This window comes from Podarcis bocagei (genome assembly GCF_964188305.1).
Source record: "Podarcis bocagei genome assembly, chromosome: 6".
Lineage (NCBI taxonomy): Eukaryota > Metazoa > Chordata > Lepidosauria > Squamata > Lacertidae > Podarcis > Podarcis bocagei.
This window is the reverse complement of record NC_138130.1, coordinates 75,683,696-75,707,502: the sequence shown is the minus strand read 5'-3', so window position 1 is coordinate 75,707,502 and position 23,807 is coordinate 75,683,696. Positions and strand designations below refer to the sequence as shown.

Genomic DNA, 23,807 nt, shown 5'->3' with positions numbered 1-23,807 from the left:
CTTACTATATCCTAAAATAAATTTCTAAATAAATTAAATAATTAATAATAACCCTAGCTTTGCAACATAGTGTGGGGCAGCTGTCCCATTTCTTTAAGTATAGATTTCTCAATTTTTTGCTTCTACTGATCACCCGGTGGGCTTTACCACAGAGTTTTAGATGGCAATTGATGAAGAAAATAAGGTAGAAAATTCTGCATTGGTTAAAAAAGGGGTTTTCATTGGATGTCTGATAAAGCCTCTGTGTTGTGTGTTTTGTGAGTTTCCAAGTGTTGTGCTTATCATATTTTGATCTTGTCATATCTGCTCTTTGGATTTGCTACTATGAAATGGTATTGGACTCAAACAATGAACCTAGCTGCATTTTGCTAGAGTAGATTACTCTCACAAAACAACCACCGCATTAACTTTTATCATCTTCATTGATTTCTACTTTCCCCTGTTACTTTCTTGGACAACAATGATCATGAATGTCTGAATCTAAATTGTCCACACTTGCATCAATTTCAAACAGCCTGCTTCTCACGCGAAGTCCTGCGCGTGTAAAAACCAATAGTTTTACTCTATTTCCCCTAAAAACAGAATAAGTAACAGAGAAAGATTCTGTGGATTTAAACATGGAACAAAATCTTAGTTCAGGTGAGACCTTGAGTGTTTTTAAAAGCCTTGACTGTACCATTGCAAGTATCTCAGTGCCATTAGCACACCTGAGAACTGCATCACATGGCGGAGCTTCAGTTGAAAGTATGGTTTGGGGTGTGAATTTCGCTCTATATCAGCCTTCCCCAACCTAGTACCCTCCAGATATTTTGAACTACAAACTATACTGGGTGGGTGGGTGGGAGCTGTGGTCCAGAGTCTCCCAACCTCCCTGGAGCAGATTTTGGAGGTTCATGGTAGAGGAAAGGAGGAGGCTTATTGTATTAGCACACACCCTCTCAGTTCTAGGTTGGATTTCACCCATTGATCAACTTACTATAAATCATTATTTCTTTTGAATATGTAGAAAATGTGCTACAACTGTCGCTATGTAGGATGAGTAAGTTTAAAGCATAGACTGATCCCTCCCTTCTCTCACACATATTTAGTTCTATTATTTTTATATGTATGAAAATGCAATATGGAGGCCCACTCTAACTCGGTGTTTCTCTTGAATAGCTTCCGTCGTGCTGTAATCAGTTCCAGAATGATGGAACTTGGGAGATTCATGTGACTAATGAAAGCCATTCGGAGATAAAAAGGTAAGTTGTAAAATTGAGGACCAAACTTGATGTTGCATGACAGAGTTGCCTCCATTCTGTATCTCACTGCATCCTCATGTAACAAGTATCTTGTGATGTGATGTTACTGTGTCCTTTGCTTTCTGCTCACCCACCCCACATCACTGGCTGGTGTGGGGGTGAGAAGACACATGCTCCAATACTTACTGTTGGCATTGTGTGTGTGTGTGTATACACACACACACACACACACACACACACACACACACACACACTTTTAATGAGAAGGTTTGTTTGTCTGCTTGGGGCTTTAGTTCCTTGTTCATAAATAGCAGAAACAGTACTACCTATCCCTTCCCACTCCCCCCCCCCCGGTTACCCCTAGGTAAAGGTAAAGGGACCCCTGACTGTTAGGTCCAGCTGCAAACGACTCTGGGGTTGCGATGCTCATCTCGCTTTATTGGCCGAGGGAGCCACCGTACATCTTCTGGGTCATGTGGCCAGCATGGCTAAGCCGCTTCTGGCGAACCAGAGCAGTGCATGGAAACGCCGTCTAACCCCTACTTCACCTGTATAATTTAGTCACTATATTGCAGGAAATTCCAAATGCCAGGCAACCATATCTCTTTCCTTTACACATATGCATTATGAAACTGTATTTAATTTGTCAAGCAAACTTTTGCCAATACAATATATAATCCTTCCTTAGAGTTAAATGTATTTGAGTAGGGGTTTTAGGGGGTCATGTTTCTGTTTTGCTACTTACATTAAATATTTTAAAGGCAAACTCAAGCATATAAGTTGAAACATTAGAAAACTATAATTTTTGAAAGTTATGTACTGTGCATGAACATTCAGATGCACAACCCCAATCCCACCTGCCGTTTGAAATAGCATAGCCCAGGAAAAAGCTTTTGTTCTGGATTCTATCAATTGTAGTGCATCAATCAGCCCTAACTCAACTCTTGAGATGCCTTCTTTCATTGTCTCTGCTGAAGAGGATATAGTTAGTGATGGAAAGAGCTCTTGTGGAAGTCCACCTTGTTCACCTCTTGTTTTGCTTAATTCAGTTTTTTCATTCAGTTCCCGATTCTGTTCCCTTTGATCTCAATGGAAAATGGCCTGTTGAGTCAAAGAAGGACAAGAATTCCTGGGTACATTTGAATACCACTTAAAATTTTCAGGGTCAGTAGAAAGCTTTCGGCTTTGGGGCTTCCTGAGTTTTGTCAGCAAGTGAAACAATGCACAGTGAATGAAAGAAGGCTCTTGCCAGATTTAAGCATTCTGTCCTCCCTGACAGAGTTGATTCAGTACTACAGCTGTTCAAAATAAATGGTGCAAAAAGCACTTTATAATGCTCCCCCAGTCTAAATGTACTGAGGACTAAATTAATAAATCCCCCCTTTTTTGCCCTTTCTGATTGGAAATCAATTTTAGAAAAAGTTCATGCGGGTATCTGGATCTAGTGTTAGAAGTCTGGAGGGAGTAGACTCTGGGAAAGTGATATTGGTCATGCCTGTAAATGGCAAATACATGCCCTTTTTAATCTATTGATATCAGTAGGGTGGAGATAAATTAAATTCCTGTAAATAATCACTGGCTGTATATCTTAGTTAGCTATATCTGAAGCAAGTGTGCTGTACTTAAGAAAAAGAGTGGAATTGTAAAAAAGAAGAAGAGATTTTCTTGTTTCTTGGATCTTTCAAACTGTTGCCTGTGTCATTCCATGAGTTTAGGGAATGTACTGGGCAGAGAAAACTTATCCTAAGGTTACCAGATGTCCCCGTTTCCCGGGGACAGTCCCTGGTTTTACAAGTCAGTTCCCTGACAAAATCCATCTATTTAGTGGGAAGTTGAAAAGTGTCCCCGGATTCACTGAAAAAAAATCTGTTAACCTTAAGTTATCCAGGTCAGAGGCCATGAAATAAGACTAATATTATCAAAAATTATCAACAGATAGATTGCTTGTGTGTCTTTTCTGCATTTAGGTGTTTAGATAATGCTGCACTTAAAAATGATATCCAGATTCAGTAACCACAAACTTTAATGGAGTTACTAGCACTTAGTGGGTAAATTAGTAAAACTAATTAGAATGACGCAGGTACAAGAAAACATTGAAATAATCAGACCAATAAATTAATTAATATCCAAGGTTTCAGAGATTCTGAAAATTTGTGCAGCTGTAAATTACAGTTTGTCCATTAAAACAGTGGAAAAGAGTGCATGAAGTACCAACTTCGGCAATGACACCTTAAATAGTAAAATGGATCTGTACAGGTATACATCCTAATATGTTTACGCTTTTGCCTCTTCTAGTGGAATAAATGAAAAGCTGATCCCTCATACTTTAGATAGAATTTACAGATAAATGACTTTAGATTTTTGACTGGTGTAAGCAGAAAACATTTGTATGACATCTAGTTGCAGTCTAATTCAGGGGTCTTTGAGTACCATAAAATGAACATAACATCAGAACTTGTCGTTATTATTTACATTGTTTTTATGCTGTTTATTATTGCTGCCTGAGTTTAGATAATATCCACGAGACAGGAAAGCCAACTTGATCTTAATAGCAAAAGTAATATATGGTAAGCTATGAAAAATGATGTGGAAAAGAATACAAAGAACAAATTCTGTCCAAAGAAGGCCATCCAATTGCCATCATTATTAATTTATAATTTTGCAACCTCCAGAAGAGTGGATAAATATATTTAGTCAATTTTCAGAAGCAAAAGATAGACAAAGATCTCAAATTGTACAAGTAACATTAGGGGTTTTTTTTCTACAACAGCTGAAAAATCTTCAGTTACATTATTTTAGAAAATTCACATTAAAAATAGTTGTGTAACCATTGCCTGGTACCTGAATTTTGTAACTTGCTGGACTAAGTAGTACTTTCCTCCTGACATGTGTGGTTAAACCTGAAAAGGTTGAAAGTGAAGAGTGCTCACAATGTTGTCTTTTTAATTCCTAGGTTGTTGGGTTTTGTTTTGTTTTTAAAAAAGGCTTCAGATTAGAAGACAATCTATTTCAGATCTCTCTCTTTTTGGCTTTTGAATTCACATTGAGCTCTTTTCCTTTCATTATATTCCCAGGAAAATGTGTGACTTCTGCAGAGTCCATTTCTCTTTATTTCCCGAATCTCTGGATGTATGGATTGAAAACATCACCTTTCCACACACACCCTCCCATGCCCAACATTAATTATTTTCCGAATGGCAAAAACAAAGACTTTTTTCTTCGTATTAAATAATAAAAATAAAGTATTTCAGTCATGTTACTAATGTTGATAAAAGTAGGAAAATATTTTTGAAGACGTTTTTGTTTTTTGTTTTGGTAAAGGGCTTGCTTAGTAAAAATCTGTTTTGATCAGTAGGACCAGTACAATGAATTATTCTCAGCAATGGATAAATGATAGTGTAGAAAAGTTGTATTTTCCTGACCAATCTCATTTGATTAAGGAAGAATATGTTGAAAGAGAATTTAATCCACTATTCCTAAAAATGGCTGTTTATTACTATTGTCTTAATTGTACTCCTTCTAGACGTAATGATTCAGCCAGCCTCATCATTTGTATCATATTCCTCTGGATTTATCTGTCAGAGAAACAGAAGACCCTTGTGGAATTTTTCTTTTCATATAAAGATCTACTACTTTGCTATTTTGAGGTCTATCTAAAGGAATCAGAGGCATTGTAGTTCAGGTTCTTTTTTTAACAGAGCAGTGTAGTATAAAATTTTATCAACTCACCAAACATTTTATGGCCCACTCTCTTGTATGTACCGAAGTGTCACTGAGTCTGGCAAACTACTACACTATGGAAAGAATTGCTTCCTGCCCTGGGCAGGTGACTAACTGAAAGTTGGTGGACGATGCTGTTCAGAATGTCATTCATGCAACAGAGAGAAAATTATTTTTTGTTCAGAAGGTACTTACTAGTTGAGAACTGATTTCCTCGATAGTCTGTTGAGGTTTTTTAATAGGTTTTTTGTCGTTACTAATTACGAAGATGTGATATTTTGTTGATGCCCTTTTGCAGCTCTCTGGTTTTGTGTGTTGTTGTTTTTCAGCTTGAGTTCTGGTGTGGTAGTTGAATCTATATTGTAGCTAAGGAAATGTTTTTGTGTTCATGGTTTTAATAATTTTCCATTTCTGTAAGCTGATTTATTTTGTAAATGGAATAAGGTTATATTTGCATGTCCTACAATGTGCTGTAGGCTTGTGAGGTCCCCCCCCCTTGCCTTTAGGTAAAGGGCTTTTCATCTCATTCTTTTAGTATATTTCAAGTACCTTCCTTTTTAAAAAAATTAATGTAATGTACTGTAGGGCAGTGTCATGAAAATTAGAACAGCAAGGGTGCATGATTCATATATTGTGTTCAAGATGTCCCCATAATTTATATCTAGAACACTAACTACATCACAGACAGAAGTCGCTTATTTATCAAGTGACGAAAGTAAAGTTCAGATGAGGCCACAGATATTCATGGTGCACACAGTGTTGATTTATTTTCTAAACAGACCATGGGTAATTAATCATAAAATCAAACTTTGCTTTAAAGCTCACATAATGTCATTAATTTCGGTTACATACAAGGAATTATTCAGGATAATGAGTCATTCATGTCCAGCTACAGCTAGCTAAGGCAAAGAAGGCCAAATTCCAGACCAGCTTGACAAATATATCACTACAGCGCTAAACTCAGAAGTAAGAGACTCTGATGTAGCTTCAGCACAGTGAGAAAATGCATATGTTACATCTGATCCCATTGCAATATCACTATTCAATCTTTCTAAGGGTGAACCCCAAATGCACCCTGTTCATCTGAATAAATTGTATGGTTCCCTTGACTTGCTTCTGTTTGTGTGCAGTGGTGTTCACTTGAGGTACTTAAGCTACTTCTTTTGATGAGGCTCTTGATCTTCATTAGATAGATAGCCTGATAATGTCAAGAGCTTTATCTTTTGAGGCTGTGGACACAAGCCTACCTGACCATGTTGAAGGTTATAGTAGCCTGTAGCTGTGATCCAGCAGAGGTGGTTTGTGAACACTGTGGAGAAAGAACCCTGTATACTTGCACTTTTCTGGATAGTAGGAACACCTTCCTTGCACACTGTGCAATTCTGTAAGTGTTTGCTTGTCTTTGGCTGGCTCTAGTTAAAAATATATTGCAAACCTGCAATATATTTTACAGAGAACTTTTACTGAGCACAGATCTCCTAAGCACAAACATAATCTAACTAGCAATATAATTATGATCAAGTCTTCAAGGTTCTACAGCAGGACAAGGCCTATATTTTATTTTATTTTATTTTATTTTATTTTATTTTATTTTAAAGATTCTATTCCCCAGTTTCACTAGATGCAATACTGGGTATTTCTGTTCTTTCTCCCTTAATTTTTGGTTTCTTGTATAGTATAGTTTTTCAGTACACATTTAATGGTTAAGTCCATTCCACCCCATTTAAAGTAGCACTTCCTTAACCAATACAGATGTGTTTGGTATTATAATCTAATTTTGTGAAGCACATTGGATTGCATTTCTATTTTTTAAATAGGTTCATTTAGCTGAAACAAGTCATAGTTCTCTTAACATACATTCAACAGTGTTTTACAATAAAGCTATGTACACGTCAATCTCTTTGGTTGACTTTTAAGCAAGGCATTAATTAGCACAAAATAAATAAAAATAAAAATCATAATTTTTCATCACATAAATTGGGAAATATTTAAAATTTCAGATCATGCGACTTCCCAAGAGAGACTCCATTTATGATTTGAGCATGCGTGACTAGTAAAAAAATGAATTTATCGACAAAAGTAAATCAGTTTCCAAATGGATAGCTTTGTTAGTTGTTGCAACAAAAGAATGAAGAGTCTTGTGGCACTTTGAAGACTAACAAGCTTCTAATGGCACAAAGCATATGTAGCTTTATAAAATTTTGTACACTTGATTCAGAGTACAGGTGACAGAAATGAATTGTCTGATGAATTGTAATTCATGGGTTTCACTCTGGAGTCTCTCCTGAAATCAAGGATAGAAACTTTAAGGTCAGTTACAGTGTCCTGGTAGCTCAAAATGTTCTCCTGATGATTTATGGATATTGCTATTTCTAATGTTGGATTTGTGTCCAGTTACTTCCTTTGCATAGAAATTGACCAGTTGGTTGTATGTAGAATGCAGAAGGACATTGCTGGCAGATGATAGCATATATCACATTGGAAGATGAGAAGATGAATGAACCTGTGATGTTGTGGCTGACATTATTAGGTTCTGTAATAATGTCAGTTGGGTAGATCCTGGGCTAAATTTGGCATTCCGTTTATTGCATGGTCTTGTCTCTGTTTTAGTGCCTTTGTTATGTTGCCTGCTATAAGTCACTGTTTTAGGTTGAAGGCTACCTGTAAAGAAATGCAGGTATACCAGTCAAGATCCCTGAGAGGAAAGTTTAATTGTCCACAATAGACTATGACCTGTGCCCAAAGCTGCTTACAGCAAACATTCAAAACATCAAAATACAGAGCATTGGAAGTACAAATACCGGTATACAAATCACAGAACATGTCAGTAAATTCAAAGCTGGCAAAAACCATCAATTTGGCAAACATGAATAATTTCAGTATTACAAAAAAAAGCCCAGTCTAGGCTTAAGTACATAAATACAAGGCAAAACAAGAGTTAACCGACAATAAAGTTTCTGACAATGTGACTGCACTGATTCAGGATTGTTGCATATGAAGAACCCACTCCACTGGGGTTCATGTGGCATCTTGCCTACATTGTGTGCAGTTGAAAATACTCAATCATGTATTAAGCGTAATGTATGCCATGCTACCCACTCACCCCTTTTCTGCGCTTAAAATCACACACATCATTTTACACATGATTGGGTCAATCCTGAACTTAAATATATGGGCTGCCACTGTCATGTGTAGTTTGGTCTTGAGAAACTGAGAGAAAATAAAGTTCTAGATCAGATGAGATAAGTAGTCCATTGTTTTTTCTAAGATAGTGTTGGCTCCAGGAATAATAATCTTGTTCAAAGTAGAAGTGTTTGTGTGTCTCAATGTCAGTTTCGTTGCACCATTTTAACTACTCTAAGGATGAAGTTGGCAAAATATTTTCCTTTAAATTCTCACAGTAATCTTCACAAACAACTGGATCATACTGCTGTGGTGCAAACCACTTCTTTTGCTAAACACACACACACACACACACACACACACACACACACACACACACATTCTGTTCTTTGTGCAAGGGATCTGCAGAGGAATTAAGGCAATTAGATCTCTATATATAGGCATTGTCTTTTTTCACTTGAGCCTGGGAAAGGGCTAAGATGGAGACTTAAGGGACTTAAGGAGTGCCTTGTGGTGGTCTTTCATAGATCTACACATGTGTGGGGGGAAATGGATCATAGCTCCCACCACTCTTTGCTTCTCCTGGTTCATGAAAATCTTACTAATTTTAGTGTGTTATTTGCAGAGATTTAAATGATGCATGTTCAGCATAATGCCTAGAACGGTAATTTTCAAAGAAGATGCCCCACTTGGGTTGGTTTAATTTACAGGCCCTGGAGAAAACCCCAAAATAAGTTTGTAGAAACAATGAAATCTGTTTGTCAAATGTTGTTACAGGATGAGCAAATGTCATAATAAAAGCATTCTTGTAGCAACTATAGGAACAGAATTAATGAATAATTTGCATCAAATTATTTATTTAATGCAGTTAGAATGTTGTTTTTACTCATGTAATATTCACAATTAGACGACAGTCTCCTTGAGCTATGGTTGCTTCTAAATCAGGATTTGCATCCTATGGGAAATGCCATAAGTGTAAATATTACCTTTATTCCAAAATATGCTATTTCAAATAAATATTCGACCATTACATTTTCCCATTGAATTTCTAGCTGACCAATTCCGTGCCCCCCCCCCAAAATATATGAATATATTCCCTATGGAAGTTTTATTTAAAGCAAACTATGAATTAAACTATCACCATGTGTTTGACAGACATTAATTTTGTAGTTTATGCATTCTTAATGAAAATAGAAAGCAAGGCTAAGATATGGTACTCATTCACTGAGCATGTACTTTTAATTTTATTAAAATTTAATTTTATTAAAACGATTTAATAAATAACTTAAAACATTATGGACTATTTTATTTATGCTTTTGTTGTTTTGCATGGAACTGCACCTTTAAAGCCCACTCCTTGGCACATTTATTCATATGTAAATCCCACTTAATTCTGTTGTGACTTTATCTTAAGAGCATAGAACTGTAGCCCTGGGCTTCCTTCAGCATTGAAATTTTGGCTACAGATTTCTTCCTATTCTAAAGTTCCTCAGTGCTTGAGTGCACTGTTAGCATGGTGTAATAGAGTCTTGGACTAGAACGCCCCCTACCCAGTTTCAGCTCCCCCCACCCACCCACCCCTTTATAATCCAGGCTATCTCTAAGGTTCCCTGACTCTCAGGAGAAGGAATGGCAAGGAATTTGCCATTTATTTGCAATTGATTGCTTCTGGAGCTGAGGTTTTACATTAACTCATACAACTAAGTATGAGAAATATTAATACATTTGAATTTTCTCTAAACAGAGCAAACCATAACACATCCTGGCAGTCAGTTGCCTAACCTGCTGTAACCAATATGCCAAGACAGCAAAAGATACATTTCCTTAGCTTTGTTTTGCTTTATCTGGGGCGGGGGCAGGGGGTTAGCTCTTTCTGCCTTAGTTACTAGGAATAAGTCACATTTTTTAAGCGTCCTATATTGTTCAAAAGCTTTAAGCCCAGGGTGGGAGGGGGCGTCAATGTCAGGAGCAGGAGCGACTATAAGACTATTACAAATTTATGTATTTCAGTTTTATGGGAGACCTTTGCTCACTTGTAGCAAAATACAGTTGTGTGGCTCCCTTGTATGGAGTAGATCCCATAAACTTTATGTGCGGTAGAGATCCACTCTCCTAAGAACTGTTGATTTGCCTGAGCCTCTGAGAAATTTTCTCACAGTTCTTCCTGTGGAGCCTGTCACTAGCAGTCAAATAAGGACAATTTTACCATTCTCTCCTGCTGCTCTAATTTTTTTTTCAGTGCCAGTACATGTATTTGTTATTCTTTATAACTCCCTTTGAAGTTGGGAATCCAAGGGGAATCTAAAACCGACCAGATGTTTCTGATGCTAGAGACACAGAAGATGGCAAAAAAAAAATTCAGTTTAACTGAAACTTAGCACTGTATGAATGCCGCTGCAGCTAAAATTCTGTCTTTGTTAGATTTAATTATTATTTATTTTTATTTTTGCACTTGCAATCCGAAAGGGGTGATGCCTCATGTCACTAGCCCAGGAGGGGGAAATGGATGAATTACCCAAGGAAGCAGGGTATCAGCAGCTGCCTCTCTTGATTTCCCTTATGGGGTTTTAGTTCCACTACACTGCATGTTTCCCACCCACACTCTTTTATACTACATTTCTAGCTGAGGAAAATGACTTACGTATTGCACTGGGTTTGGAGAGCAGATAAGCAGATCAGTCCAGTTGGGTGGTCAACACGTAGCAAGTGCTTTAGAGAGAAAGGAAAAGGAGCAAACTTAATAGCTTCTCTCTCTCTCTCTCTCTCTCTCTCTCACACACACACACACACACACACAGAGAGAGAGAGAGAGAGAGAGAGAGAGAGAGAGAGAGAGAGAGAGAGAGAGTTTCCTCTTTTGTGTGCTCCGTGTAAGAAGGTCACCAACTTTGGCTAGAATTTATGAACAAAAGCAGATGTGGAGGTTGTCAAAATATAAGTGTCTAGGGAAATAGAAAAGGCCAAATTTACTGTAGAAACATTATCTTTAAACTGATGTGATGTTACAAATAGGAAATAGTACAACCAGATTGCTCCATCTTCCACGTGACAGCCCTTTTGATATTTGAAGATGGCTATCATATCTCCCCTGTCTCTTCTTTTCCATGCTAAACATACCCAGCTCCCTCTACCACTCCTCATAAGGCATGGTTTCCTGACCCCTTTATAATCTTGTTTGCCCTCCTCTGCACACCTTCCAACTTATCAGTACCCTTATGGCACCCAGTACTGAACACAAGACTACAGGTGTGGCCTGACAAGGCAGAATAGAGTGCTATTCCCTTGATCGGGACACTACTTTTGCTAATGCAGCCTGGAATAAAATTGGTGCGATTTTTTGTTTTTGCTCCTGCGTTACACTGCTCACTCACATTAAGCTTGTGGTCTACAAAGATCCAGGTGTGCCCCATCTTGGTGTCATTGATGAGCACCCCCTCAATTCCTTCATCCCAGTTATTTATAAAGATGTTGAACAACAATGGCTCCAGGACAGAACCTGCAGTACCTCACTTGTCCCTTTTTCCAGGATGGTGAGGAACCATTAGTGAGCACTCTGAGTTCGACCTATAAACCAGCTACAAAGCCACGTAACAGATACTCATCCAGCCCTTATTTTACCAGCTTCTCTGCAAAAATAGCACGGAGGACTTTGTCAAATGGCTTACTGAAATCAACATACAGTACACACACAGTGTTTCCCTGATAGCGATAGTGGGTGGTAGGTATAAAAAGATTGACTACCCCTGGTCTAGCCCAGCTCCCTGCAGTGCAGAAACATGCAGCTGTCCCATATGGGGATTGAGCCTGCAACCTTGGCGTTATCAGCACCACACACTAACCAACTGAGCTAACTTAGCTCATATCTGATCGTAATTGAGAAACTTGTATTTGGAGTAGCTTGTTCCAGAGAGAGAAATTGGTAAAATCTATCTCACTGATGGATAGATCCCAATCCATCTACTTTTGCTACAGAAACAGCCTCCAAAATACCCATTAGCATGGCAAACATGCCCCTAATGTTTTTGCTTATACCGTATTTTTCGCCCCATAAGACGCACTTTTTCCCCTCCAAAAATGAAGGGGAAATCGGGGTGCGTCTTATGGGGCGAATGCCTGCAAGCCTCGCGCGCCCGGCAGGAGGTCCGACCGGGTGCGCGAGGCTTGGGGCGACAGCCTGTCGCCCGCAGCACGGGGAGCCCTCTGGAGGGCTCCCCCTGCTTCGGGCGAGTGTCTGCAAGCCTCGCGCACCCGGCAGGAGGTCCCGCTGGGTGCGCGAGGCTTGGGGCGGCAGCGGACTGCTTGCGCGCACCTAGAAGCTTGGGGCGCGCTGACCTCAGCTTGCCCCAAGCTTCTGGATTAGCGCAGCGCACCTGGGGGGGAAATAAATTTTTTTTCCTTTATTCCCCCCCCTAAAATCTAGGTGCGTCTTATGGGCCGGTGCGTCTTATGGGGCGAAAAATACGGTAGTTACTTTTTGTTTTCCTGGTAAAAATTAAAGTCACAGCCATGATGTCTTTGTCACAGTAATCATTCTGTTATCAGACTTGTTTGTCTTCTGGGCACACTCTAAATCTTTTAAAGTCTCTGAGGGATTCATTGTTTTGCTGTGAAATTCTGTATATTATATTTTGTTCCCTTTGCAATACATTTACTTTTTATCCTCTCCCATCATATTTTTCCACGTTGCACCTACATATATATGGGGAAACCCTGTAAGCACTAAATATACAATACCTTTTCAAAATATTTTGATCATTGAAACACCCACTTCGTGCAGCCTTAGTATATATGAGGATCCTGAATTTTTACTGTTGAATGATATAGGGAAAATATTTTATAAAATGTTTAGTAAGGTAACCCTCAAATGTCTGATTTGATGGTCAGAGAATGATACTCCATGGATCATAAAAATGAGTGAAATAAAAATATTTTCTCAAAGTATCTTCTGATTTGATAAATCATATTTTCAATATGTTTGAGGGGTTGGGCTTTTCTTTTGTTAGTTCTCTCCCCCCCCCCCATTTTGGTTCTTACCTATTGTTCTAGCTTGGTCTAACAATACAAGACTTGTAACTTGGGGATTAAGAAAAAAAAAGAATTTCCCCCCTCCATTCAGCATGCTGTCAGAAGTTTTTGTTAATTCACATCATCAGAAATTAGTATCCTGCCAGGAGAGTTGTTTTCATGACCTTATTACCAGAACACAAGACAAAGGTTAAAGTAATTCTGGGCATGAACAATGTAATTGCCTTTATATATTTATTTCATTTTTATCCCACTCTTCAGCCCAAAATAAGGCTCCCAGAGTGGTTTACAAATGTCATGGATAAAACATTGTCTTGCAAATGTCACTGATAAAAAGGCGTGACACAAAAGGAAAGGGGATTGGGGCGAGGAAGGGAAAAAACAAACTCAGGCATTATTTCTTAAATTGCAGAGCTTTTGTAATGATCAACTGGGGTGAAATGTTTCTGGTCTTTCAGGAGAGCTGATGGAGAGAGGCTGTGAATTATCTCCTGTGGCCTGGTGGAATAGTTGCTGATGATAGTTGAGGTAGAGGACTGGGTGACGTCCAATATTAGTTAGAGTAGACCCACTGAAATAAGTGGACGTAAGTAACTTTAACAATAAGTTCAATGTGGAATGCCCTCTCTTCAGATGTCAAGGAGATAAAGAATTACACAACAGAAGACATCTGAAGGCAGTTTGTAGTGGGAGGTTTTTAATGTTTGATACCTAGATGGCCATTCTAACAGGTTTATAACATGGTTTTTGCTCATTCTTTTAGCTGGTTTATACTGTTCTTGCTAGCTGGAATTTGGGCCACAAGTAACATGTCACCTGTACCAGCTGTACATACATATTGTTTGTGGAATTCAAAAAGGACTTTTTTGTACCATGGTTTGAGCTGTACCAATGCTCCACAATATGTAGATGATATATGGCCATCAATATCAAAGTGGTCAATTCCTAAGAAAGACAAAGGATTTCACAGAATATGTAAGCAAGTGAAGGCTGGGGGAAGATGGCACATAAGGTAAATGAGTGAAGTTAAAATTGAAAATTCTGCTTTGTTGTATATAATCGTTACAGCTTTTCTGAACCTCTCTTCTCTTCAGTCAGCCATTGAAACAAACACCTGTCTGCTTGCTCCAGCATCAGGCATATGCCTGAAGCTGCTTTTGCTGTAAATACAAGTTTTTTGCCTGCATTAGTTTTCACCCCTGTTGCTGCTAAGGGTGAATGCTTGACTGCAGGACTGCACCTTATCACAAGGGGAAGTTCTGAGAGTGTTCTGGGCCGCAGGTGCTGACCACTTGCAAAACCCCTCGTGTGGTTTCTAGTGTCTGGTATTCAGAAGCATTACTGCCCCCAGTGGTGGAGGCAGAGCATAGCCATCATGACTAGTAGCTATCAAAAGCCTTCTCCTCCATGAATATGTCTAATCCTCTTTTAAAGCCAATCCAACACCATCCCTACGTACTTATGTAAAGCACTCATTCTCTGAAGCCCTTAAATGTATATAAGTGGGAGAAAGTATTCACAAGATTGAAGTAAAATGTCTCCATTGCCAGTATGTGTGTTGTTTTTAGTTCTTTTCGTTTAGTAGTTGCATGTGCCTCACTTTTCCTTCCGAAGAGTATCTCAAAGCGGATGGGAGTTAGGGCAACATAATCAATATAAACATATTAAAATTACCAGCAATAATAAGCACAATTTTATTGTAAATGAAGCAGTTCAGTGCCATACCAAATTTGTGACAAATCAACTAATAAATATAAAATAACATTTCAGTAGCATAATATCAATATTTAACTAGCAAAATATCACATCTAGCTAACTAATTCAATTATATAGCATAGCAATCGAGACAACTGAGATTCAGAGACAGCAACAGAACAAAACAAAGTATATTAAAATCAAGAAGGGGTATCCCCGCAGAGAAGCAGAGGTAGATGAATGAGGGGCTAAATGTTTAAAGTCCAAAATGCCTCTCCCTGCTTCAAGCTCCTCTATCAACTGCTTAACCTTCCTCTGCTGTGTTCCAGTTGCAGGCAATAATTTTGATTTAGTAGCATTCATCATCTGGAAATACTTGACTATAGTTTACACATGTCATTAGTATTTGATGATTCAATAGCAAAACACTGCATTAAGACCTGAAGTTAGGATAACTTAAATACCAGAATTGCAGCCCAGAATTGTGCAGTTCCCAGAGACCAACATGACACTATACTGTATCAGATAGTGAGGGCACCAAATCCCCGACAAATGAAGAAAATATGAAAATATTGAAATGAAGCCAGCATAGCTGTATGAGCTAAAATTTGTTCAGTTAATTGGAGTAGATTGAAAGGAAAGTTTATACGGATGTAAAAAGAAGGAAAAGAAATTTGGTACCTTAAAGGCTAAGAAGTTTATTGCAGCATTTGTGCTGATGTCTTAAGTTACTACAAAACACTTCATTGCTTTTGCTGCAACAGACTAATAGGATTACTTAATTTCTAGTAATGTGCTACCCACTTAGCAAATATTTTATTGGTCTTTTGCTTCTTATATACAAATAGAGAGTGAGTGTTATCATGCTTGCCATCAAAAGCAAGAAGTCCTCACTTATTTGGCATTTATTCCTTAAGCTCTACAATAAGTGGTGAACCCCCCCAACCTGATCCTAGGTAGTCTATTTGGTCACTGTTTAGATGTTGTTCAGCATCTACCTGCAGGATTTAAACATTGCAGTCTCACTGTCCAGGGCAAGATTAGCATTTTACCAACTGGTAAAAGTATCCCGTATCCCACTCTCAACAGAGGCTTGAATCAAAACCCACATGCTAAACATCTCTACTCTCTATGAATTGGATCCAAATTTCCCAGCTGTTTCTTGTCAAACATAAAGCATTTCCAAATGCACATAAATTCAGCAAAAGTTCACTTAGAACTTATGTCTAAGTTGTAGCTATTTCTTTTTCTAAATGTCTTGATCACTGATCATGGTACTTAAGCAACAATACTTAAGGACTTGAAGAAAGAAGACAGAAAAGTTCAACTGGTGATTCTCTACTGCAACACCTCATAACATATATTGTTTCTCTCTCTCCACCTCTTGCCCCTGAAACTGCAAGGATACTGCCACTGTTCTGTTTTACCCCCATTCTAGTATTAATCTTTGTGGAATTATGAACTTGAACTTTCTACTAAGTTTCTGTTACTGAATTTGTACCTATATTGCCAGGCAGCGACTGATTTGTGCAAGAGTTACGTTCTGGATCCCTGTGCATGTCGGCAAGGCCCACGTAAGACCACCCTGCGCCCATTCCATCCCTGCCTCCACCCCACCCCTTTTGGTGACATTTTTGTGGCATCTGGGGGTCACTTCCAGGTTCAGTGTGACATGCGCGGCTGCACATATATTGGATGTGCCTAAAACACTCACTGTCTATACTGCCAGAAAAAATAAGGAATCGCAACATAGCCAGGCAAAACCAAAGTGAGAGACACACAACCAGCATCTGCCTAGCCCAGGCATGGGCAAATTCCGGCCCTCCAGATGTTCGGGACTACAATTCCCATCATCCCTGACCACTGGTCCTGTTAGCTAGGGATGGTGGGAATTGTAGTCCCAAACATCTGGAGGGCCGGAGTTTGCCTATGCCTGACATAGCCCCATAAAAGAAAGTAGCATGTTTCCCTGGGATTACACAGATGATGTGTAGGGACACCACTGGAAAAAAAACAATTCTCATTGACGTAAGAAGATGGGGTAGTCTATATTTGCTGTGTGTGGCATATGTGCAACACACCATTTGATAATTTGCAATCTCCAGTGATGAGCATGAAGGTGTGACCTTAATCTAAAGATGTTTTCCATATTCAGAAAAGCAGTATTCCTCACCCACTTGGAATTTATTATCACATACAACTGTTCAATGCAAACTAATGTTTGGGGGCATTATTCTCTTTGAAGAATAGTCGATTGTCAAGGGAGAAGTGTTTGCTTTTGTGGATTACCTTAAAACTTTGGTTTCCTTTCCCTCTCAGCACCCCCCCCCCCCGTTATTCTTCAACCGCTCAATTGCTTCCTGTATGAGTGTACTAAACTTTTATAATCTTTTTTTTAATACATAGAGATGTATAGCATATCTACCATATCTGCACATGCAAACATTTGTTTTTGTTTCAGTGTATGCAAAACATTGTGTAATTTTAAAATATGTTTTGCATGCACTTATATGTGCTTATATTTTTATATCAGAAAACATACTTAGTTTTATCTAAGCAATGTAAGTAAGATACAGCATGTTTATTATAAGATGGAGGTTGCATAAAAGTGGCTTTTTTTGCGGGTGAGGAGGGAGCTGTCTTTTATGCCTGAAATTGTTGTGCAATTCAGGTGAACAGCTAAGGAAGACACTTGTTTCCAGGGTAATAAACACTGTTCCTATTGGATTTTTTTGCTTCTGTGAAATGCTAGAAAGCAAGTGCCAAATATTACAAGTAATTATGAAACCTTCGATTTAAGGACCACATAAGGAATCAGATTGATGAGGGGAGAATGCAAAACAGCCCTACGTCAATGGCCAGAGCAAACACTTTGCATATATTAGCCTGCAGATTAAAATTGTGGGATCTCCAGTTAATGGTTTGAGGATTTAGAAAAACTATGCCTGAAATATCATGAAGTGTTCTCTTCTAGAAACACAGCAAATGCTGTACTGAATTAGAAGTAAAGTTAGTCAGTAACCCAATTCACACATAATGCTAAACATGTAACGACCTAGCATGAATGTGCGAGCATGCAGGTTACCAAAGAGGAGATAGTGGCTCCACTGCTGTGCTAGCTGGGAGTAAGCTATGGTTTGGCTTAGCATGTTGTCTAAACTCAGGCTCATGGTTCATCACGGGCCTGCGCTCAGACAACGCACTAAGCTACATGATGGTTTAGCCACAGGTAGCATAGCAGCAGGTGGACCAGGGGAGAAATGGACTTCAGTGGCTGCATGCTTTCACATTCACCTAAACTATGGTTTGGCTTAGCATTACATGTGAACTGTGCTTCTATGTTTGTGTAAGGCAGCTTGCACTTTCTGGAGATAATTATTTATGACCTTAAATTGTCTATGGTGCTCATGTTCTTTTTTGTATCTCGCCATGGGCTTTGATGCAACCAACTGCGAAGATCGTGACATCGTGCTTCAATAAAGGCCCTGGGGAAATGTTTTTTAAAAGCCCAGAAGAAATGCTAGCAGTTCAGCAATATATGACTGCTGTGGCTGCATTTCTGGTTTCACTGCTTCACCAGTAACCTGGTGTAGCTGAGATCCTTCCCCTGTTGACTTATATGGAACCAGGGGGGAAAGCTACAAACAGTGTGTTTTTTGTAATGGTATTAACCAGTACAGAGTACTACTTCTCTCTTTTTTGTTGCCATTGGCAGCCATTTTGTGCTGGCAGCCATGGCACTTTTATCAGTATATGAGTACTAGCACCTAATTTTAATACCAAAATAAGTCGGGAAAGTGCTGTTTCACTGCTTGTGGATTTCCCCATAGAGAATAAGATGTTGGTGCTTGGTCTGATCTAGTAGTGCTCTTTTCCTATGTATTATTATGCATAACTGTGAGTTAATGTGAGTGCTAGACATGGCAGATTGAATGCTCCCAGAGTCGAGTGGATTAAGTGAGGCAACTCACGTCCATGAATTCCACCCACAGTTCAGTCGAGAAAGGCAGGGATACCAGTGTGAATGACCAGCAGCAACTGTAAATTATTTAACTTTTGTAGATTGATAAAAATGTCAGAATACTGAGTCTGAAGTGTATATGTATGTAGCATATATACACACATATGCATGGTTAGTTCTCATCATACAATGAAGTGTGTGTATATATATGTGTGTATATGTATATGTGTATATATATATATATATATATATATATATATATATATATATATGGGGTTAGAATATGAATGTGATATCAAGGCTTTAAAAGTATCCTCAAACCAGACCCCAACAATCAGATACGTTTGGTCCATTCCAACAAGGGAAAATAAATCCCTTCTGTGATTAAAGCTTCAGGAATGTGAAAAGGTGCAGTATCTGTGTCAGAGGAAAGAGGTACGATAATATTAATTGAAAGAGAAATAACAAGGCACAATTACCTCCTGCTGTGCCTTTCATGTGATGCTGTCAGTTCTTCCACTTTGATAAGAGCTGCTGAGCATGTGGTGCCAATAGCAGGCATCCCCAGTGGTTGGAAGTCTGGTGGGTTGGGTGCAGGTCTGTTTTTTGAGGAGTAACAATAAAGAACTGCAGAGAAGGAAAAGAGAAAAGAAAGTGGAAGCGTGTCCTAGAAAAGTAGCCATTAAAGTCTGTTGTAGAAAAAAGAAGACAGATTGCTAAAGTGCCTTAAAAAGTAACAAATTTAATCATAGCAGGAGCTTTCATAGGCAAGAATCTGCTTCATCAGATTACTATAGACTTGCACAGATCTGAGGCACAGAAGTGAGTGTGATAGAAAATGAGGATTTTTTTTAAAAAAAATACAGCCTGTATCCTGAAGTATCCAATATTTGTCAATTGAAATAAAACTACATTTGCACTAGCACTAGCATTGTATATTTTGGTTTTAAGCTTGACTGCAATAACCACAGTCAAGAAACTGGGAGGTGGGATCACCTCAGCCCTTCCCCTCTTTGGAGCAAACTCCACCATACAGCGAATTCTCCATTGCAGAAAAACAAATTGAAAGAAATTAACTGAGGGCTTACTGTAACTGCATATAACACAGAAATGCTTATAACAGAACCGTGGACTGTTGTGGTTAGGAAAAGCATTTTGGGGAGGGAGTGCTTAACCTTTTGCCCTCAAAACTTGTTTGGAAGCCTGAAGAGGGAAAGCAACTTGAGGGGGTAATTTAGAGTGTAGAAATGTGAAAGAGTTATACAGCCTAACCCACTACCGCTTCTTTTCTCAAAATTGGGCTTTTCTTTGTTCATGCAGTATAGGTGAATTTGAATGAATTGAGTCCCAAATTCAGATATGTTCAAAGTTAACTTTATGTTTGAGCTTCTGAAGTTTGTTTGTTTTTCCACAGTGGCAAACAGGTGTGGTGTATTCAAAAGTTACTTGAATATATTTATTTAAGGCATTTATATATCACTGTTTATAATATCCCAAGGCAGCTTGCAATGTAAATTAAAACAAAATGATAAGAGATGCAATAAAATGAAAGAACAACTAATACATACAATTTCACTTACAGTATTTACTGTATTTTTCGCTCTTCCCTATTCAGGGAAGTTTTTAATGTATGATATTTTAGTGTTTTTTGGTTTCTCTGGAAGCCGCCCAGAGTGGCTGGGGAAACCCAGCCAGATGGGCGGGGTACAAATAATAAATTATTATTATTATTATTATTATTATTATTATTATTATTATTCTTATTATTATTATTATTAGACACACCAGACCACAAGACCCACCTAGTTTTTGGAGGAGGAAAACAAGAAAAAAAAATTCTGAATCTCAGAAGCCAGAACAGCAAGAGGGATAGCTGCGCAGTGAAAGCAGCAATCCCTCTTGCTGTTCTGGCTTCTGTGATAGCTGCGCAGCCTGCATTCGCTCCATAAGATGCACACACATTTCCCCTTACTTTTTAGGACGGAAAATGAGTCTTATAGAGCAAAAAATATGGTATATGTATAGAGGTTCCTCATTCATTCATTCCATCACTTTTATATCCCTCCCTTACTCCCAAAGGATCACAGGGTGGTTAACATAAAACTACATAAATACAATCATAAAACAATAATTAAAAAATCAACGGCATTATCACCTACACCCCTAACCCAGAACAGCAGCAGAGTCAGCAGTAATACTCCCTTTATTTGCCTGAACAAATAAAAGTTTTCAGATTGTGCTGGAACACTGCTAGTGTAGGGAACAACCAGATTTCACTTGGGAAATGTCTAAATTATATATCCTGCTCCCAGTCCCATTGTTGATACTACTACCTTGCTTCCTAGCTGCAGATGTCCCATACAAATTATGTTGTAATAAAAGCTTCAGCCAAGATAGTATGCCTTTTCTCTTTGATGGCTTGTGCATCATTTATATTTTGGCAGATCTTAAGAATAAGTTTGCAAATTCTTGCTCCAGCCTTATTTTTGGTTACATTGACATGTCGTCAGAAGGGATGCCTTTTGACCAGCACATCTAATTACTTTGGCTTTAATATGCTCCTTATCCTTAATGAGCAGAATAAAACGTCCCTATTCTTATCTCAGTTTGTCAAGGCAGCCCTTCAAAGACTTGGCTTTTAATGTTTTATGGTTTCTCCCTTGATTGCTCTACGGTTCTGAGTAAATCACTAATCAGTTAAATAGTTCACATAATGGACCCCCCAAAATGTAGGTTGTTAATTATTTTTTCAGTACAATGGCAATTTAATGTACCTCAGCAGAGCATCTTGGTAATACCTGAAATAGCTTTGGACCTACTTTAGAACTCTAACAATTATTTTTGCTTACATAGCACCAGGCTTTTGAGGATATTGATGCACTTTGAAGTCACTAATGGATAAAGCTTTATGTACATCCTGGGGAGGTACTTAAGTAGTGTTAGTATCACTTGCAGGTAAGGAAACTGGTGCATGGAGAGGACAAGTGACTTTTCCAACATCTTGCAGTGTATTAGTAGTACTGCTGGGAAATCAAATCTTATTAGGGTTGTTAGGGGAATGAAACAAAGTCTGTGATATACACCCGTTTCTTACAAACAGCAGGTGAGGTGGCAAAGCTTTTTCTTATCTGTACCACTTCTGACTGGAGGTGGGAGCTCACAGGATGCCACAGACAAAAAGATATGTACAGTTGAGGTTGGTTCTCGCATAACATTCATCCAAACCATGGTTTGCAGTGCTGGTACCCACCACACATTGCTTGTTTGGATGCAACCATAAACTATTATCTGCACTAAACAGGAAGTAACTAATTGAATCTGAGTGCATAAGAGGAGCAGACACTGCACAAGCTCAAGATATATTCCTGGAAAAGTGAGAATATTACATACGGATCTAGGTAAGAGTTCTTCTCTCACCCATCTAGCTTTCTGTGTGCAGGACGTTTTACCAGTTTCACCCTGTATAGTTTACCAAAATGTATAGGTTCCTTCTGGCATACAGCATTGGGGAAGGAGGGATCAGACAGGTCAGTTCCACATCATCGATGCCTAACATTTAGTAATAATCCAGTGTAAGATGTTAGCTCATATATACCCACAAAGTTCATAATTGCTCTGATGCTTACATAATATATTAATGTTTCAGTTAAAGTAAGACAGACTCTTCCTGGAAATATTTCTAATTACCTTCCTTTTTGTGTGAATTTGTCCATTTTGTGGAGGGGATTTTCAGCATTTGAGGTGTACTATTTCTCCATCTTAAGGGAAGAAGGAAGGCATCTAAAGATAAACTGCCATCAGCATTTTAATTCTTGTTCAATGTGATATTGGCTTTGTGGCTAATGTGGTGTAGTCTTAATGGATTAGCTCCTAAGAGCTGCAGACAATATGTGGTGTATTTAGCATATGCAGACAAAGGACGAAGGGATCAATATTTATTCAGTTGCATTGAAATCCAGAGACAAGAGACAGCTATAGATGTAGGCCATAGTGCACAAACTATTTCCTCAGCAGTTCTGTGTTACTAACTGTAAATGTTATGACGATTTTGTGAACTCTTGCTGAATGTGGTAGATATGTCTGTAGTCTCAAAAGACTCATGTCAGAAAGAAATTCCACAAAGAAAATTAATTACACCTTGCTTTTCAGAAGATGAGTCTATAAGCTGCTACTAAAAATAATCAAGGCTAAATTGTGAATAGCCTGGAGTGGGTGTTCAGTGAAGGAGAAAGGCCAAGGAAAAAAATGTTATGCTTTTCTGCTCCAACCTCAGTTCTGAAAGTCACAATAGGCATTTTGTGATTTGGGGTCTGTGTCTTTTTAGTGGACAGTGCTTTTGGTGTAGCAGAATCTAGATAAAACTATTAGTTTCTAGAGCAAGCTTTGCTCTCTAGAAATAATAGGGCGCAATGTACATAAATATGGTCTGATGTGGTGGGAAAGCAAGGTAGAGATAAGCAACACACAAGGGCAGGAGAAGGGAGATTAGGAATCATGGGTAATTTGTTTGGCATGAATGGACATTTTTCTTGAGTGTTTGAACTGACACCCACTGGGTGGTCCAAGGATTAACTGTGCATCAGGGCCTTTTCAGTTCTGGCACCCAGATTGTGGAATTCCCTACCCTCAGAGGCTTCTTCACACCTTCTGTTATTTTAATATCTAGCTTCTGGATTAAAGCTCTTTTTCTTCTTCTTTCATCTTTACTGTTTTACCAATTGTGTATTAATTTGATTGATGTTGTGAGAGGCCAAAAGGCAGGATATAAATCTTTAAATGAATACAACAATTAAAATTAATGGATTTGGCAAGTCATACTAGATAGCATACTAGTAGCAAACATACTAGATATCATGTTTGTAAAAACAGAAAGGGAGCTGTAGTGAAAGAGGACTCATTTGACTCAACAAGACTTAGTGGAAGTGAGATGGATTAGTAGCTGGACTGGAATGTAAATCATTTCACCATTTTATTTAGAGCACCAGAGTACCTATTGCTGCCCACGTCTAAGCTTATATAGAATCAGGATTTCTTAAAGGCAA

The 23,807-nt window shown here is 38.5% G+C and overlaps 1 protein-coding gene across 18 annotated transcripts in view; it reads left to right on the top strand.

Moving 5' to 3' along the window:
- ZBTB20 (zinc finger and BTB domain containing 20) overlaps positions 1–23,807 on the top strand; it is a 487,687-nt gene that overhangs the window by 239,150 nt on the left and 224,730 nt on the right. For all 18 annotated transcript variants that reach the window (XR_014009073.1, XR_014009074.1, XM_081197924.1 and 15 more), the window contains one exon: positions 1,159–1,241. The gene's annotated coding sequence lies outside the window, so the exon portion shown is untranslated. The remainder of the gene's footprint in view (positions 1–1,158; positions 1,242–23,807) is intronic.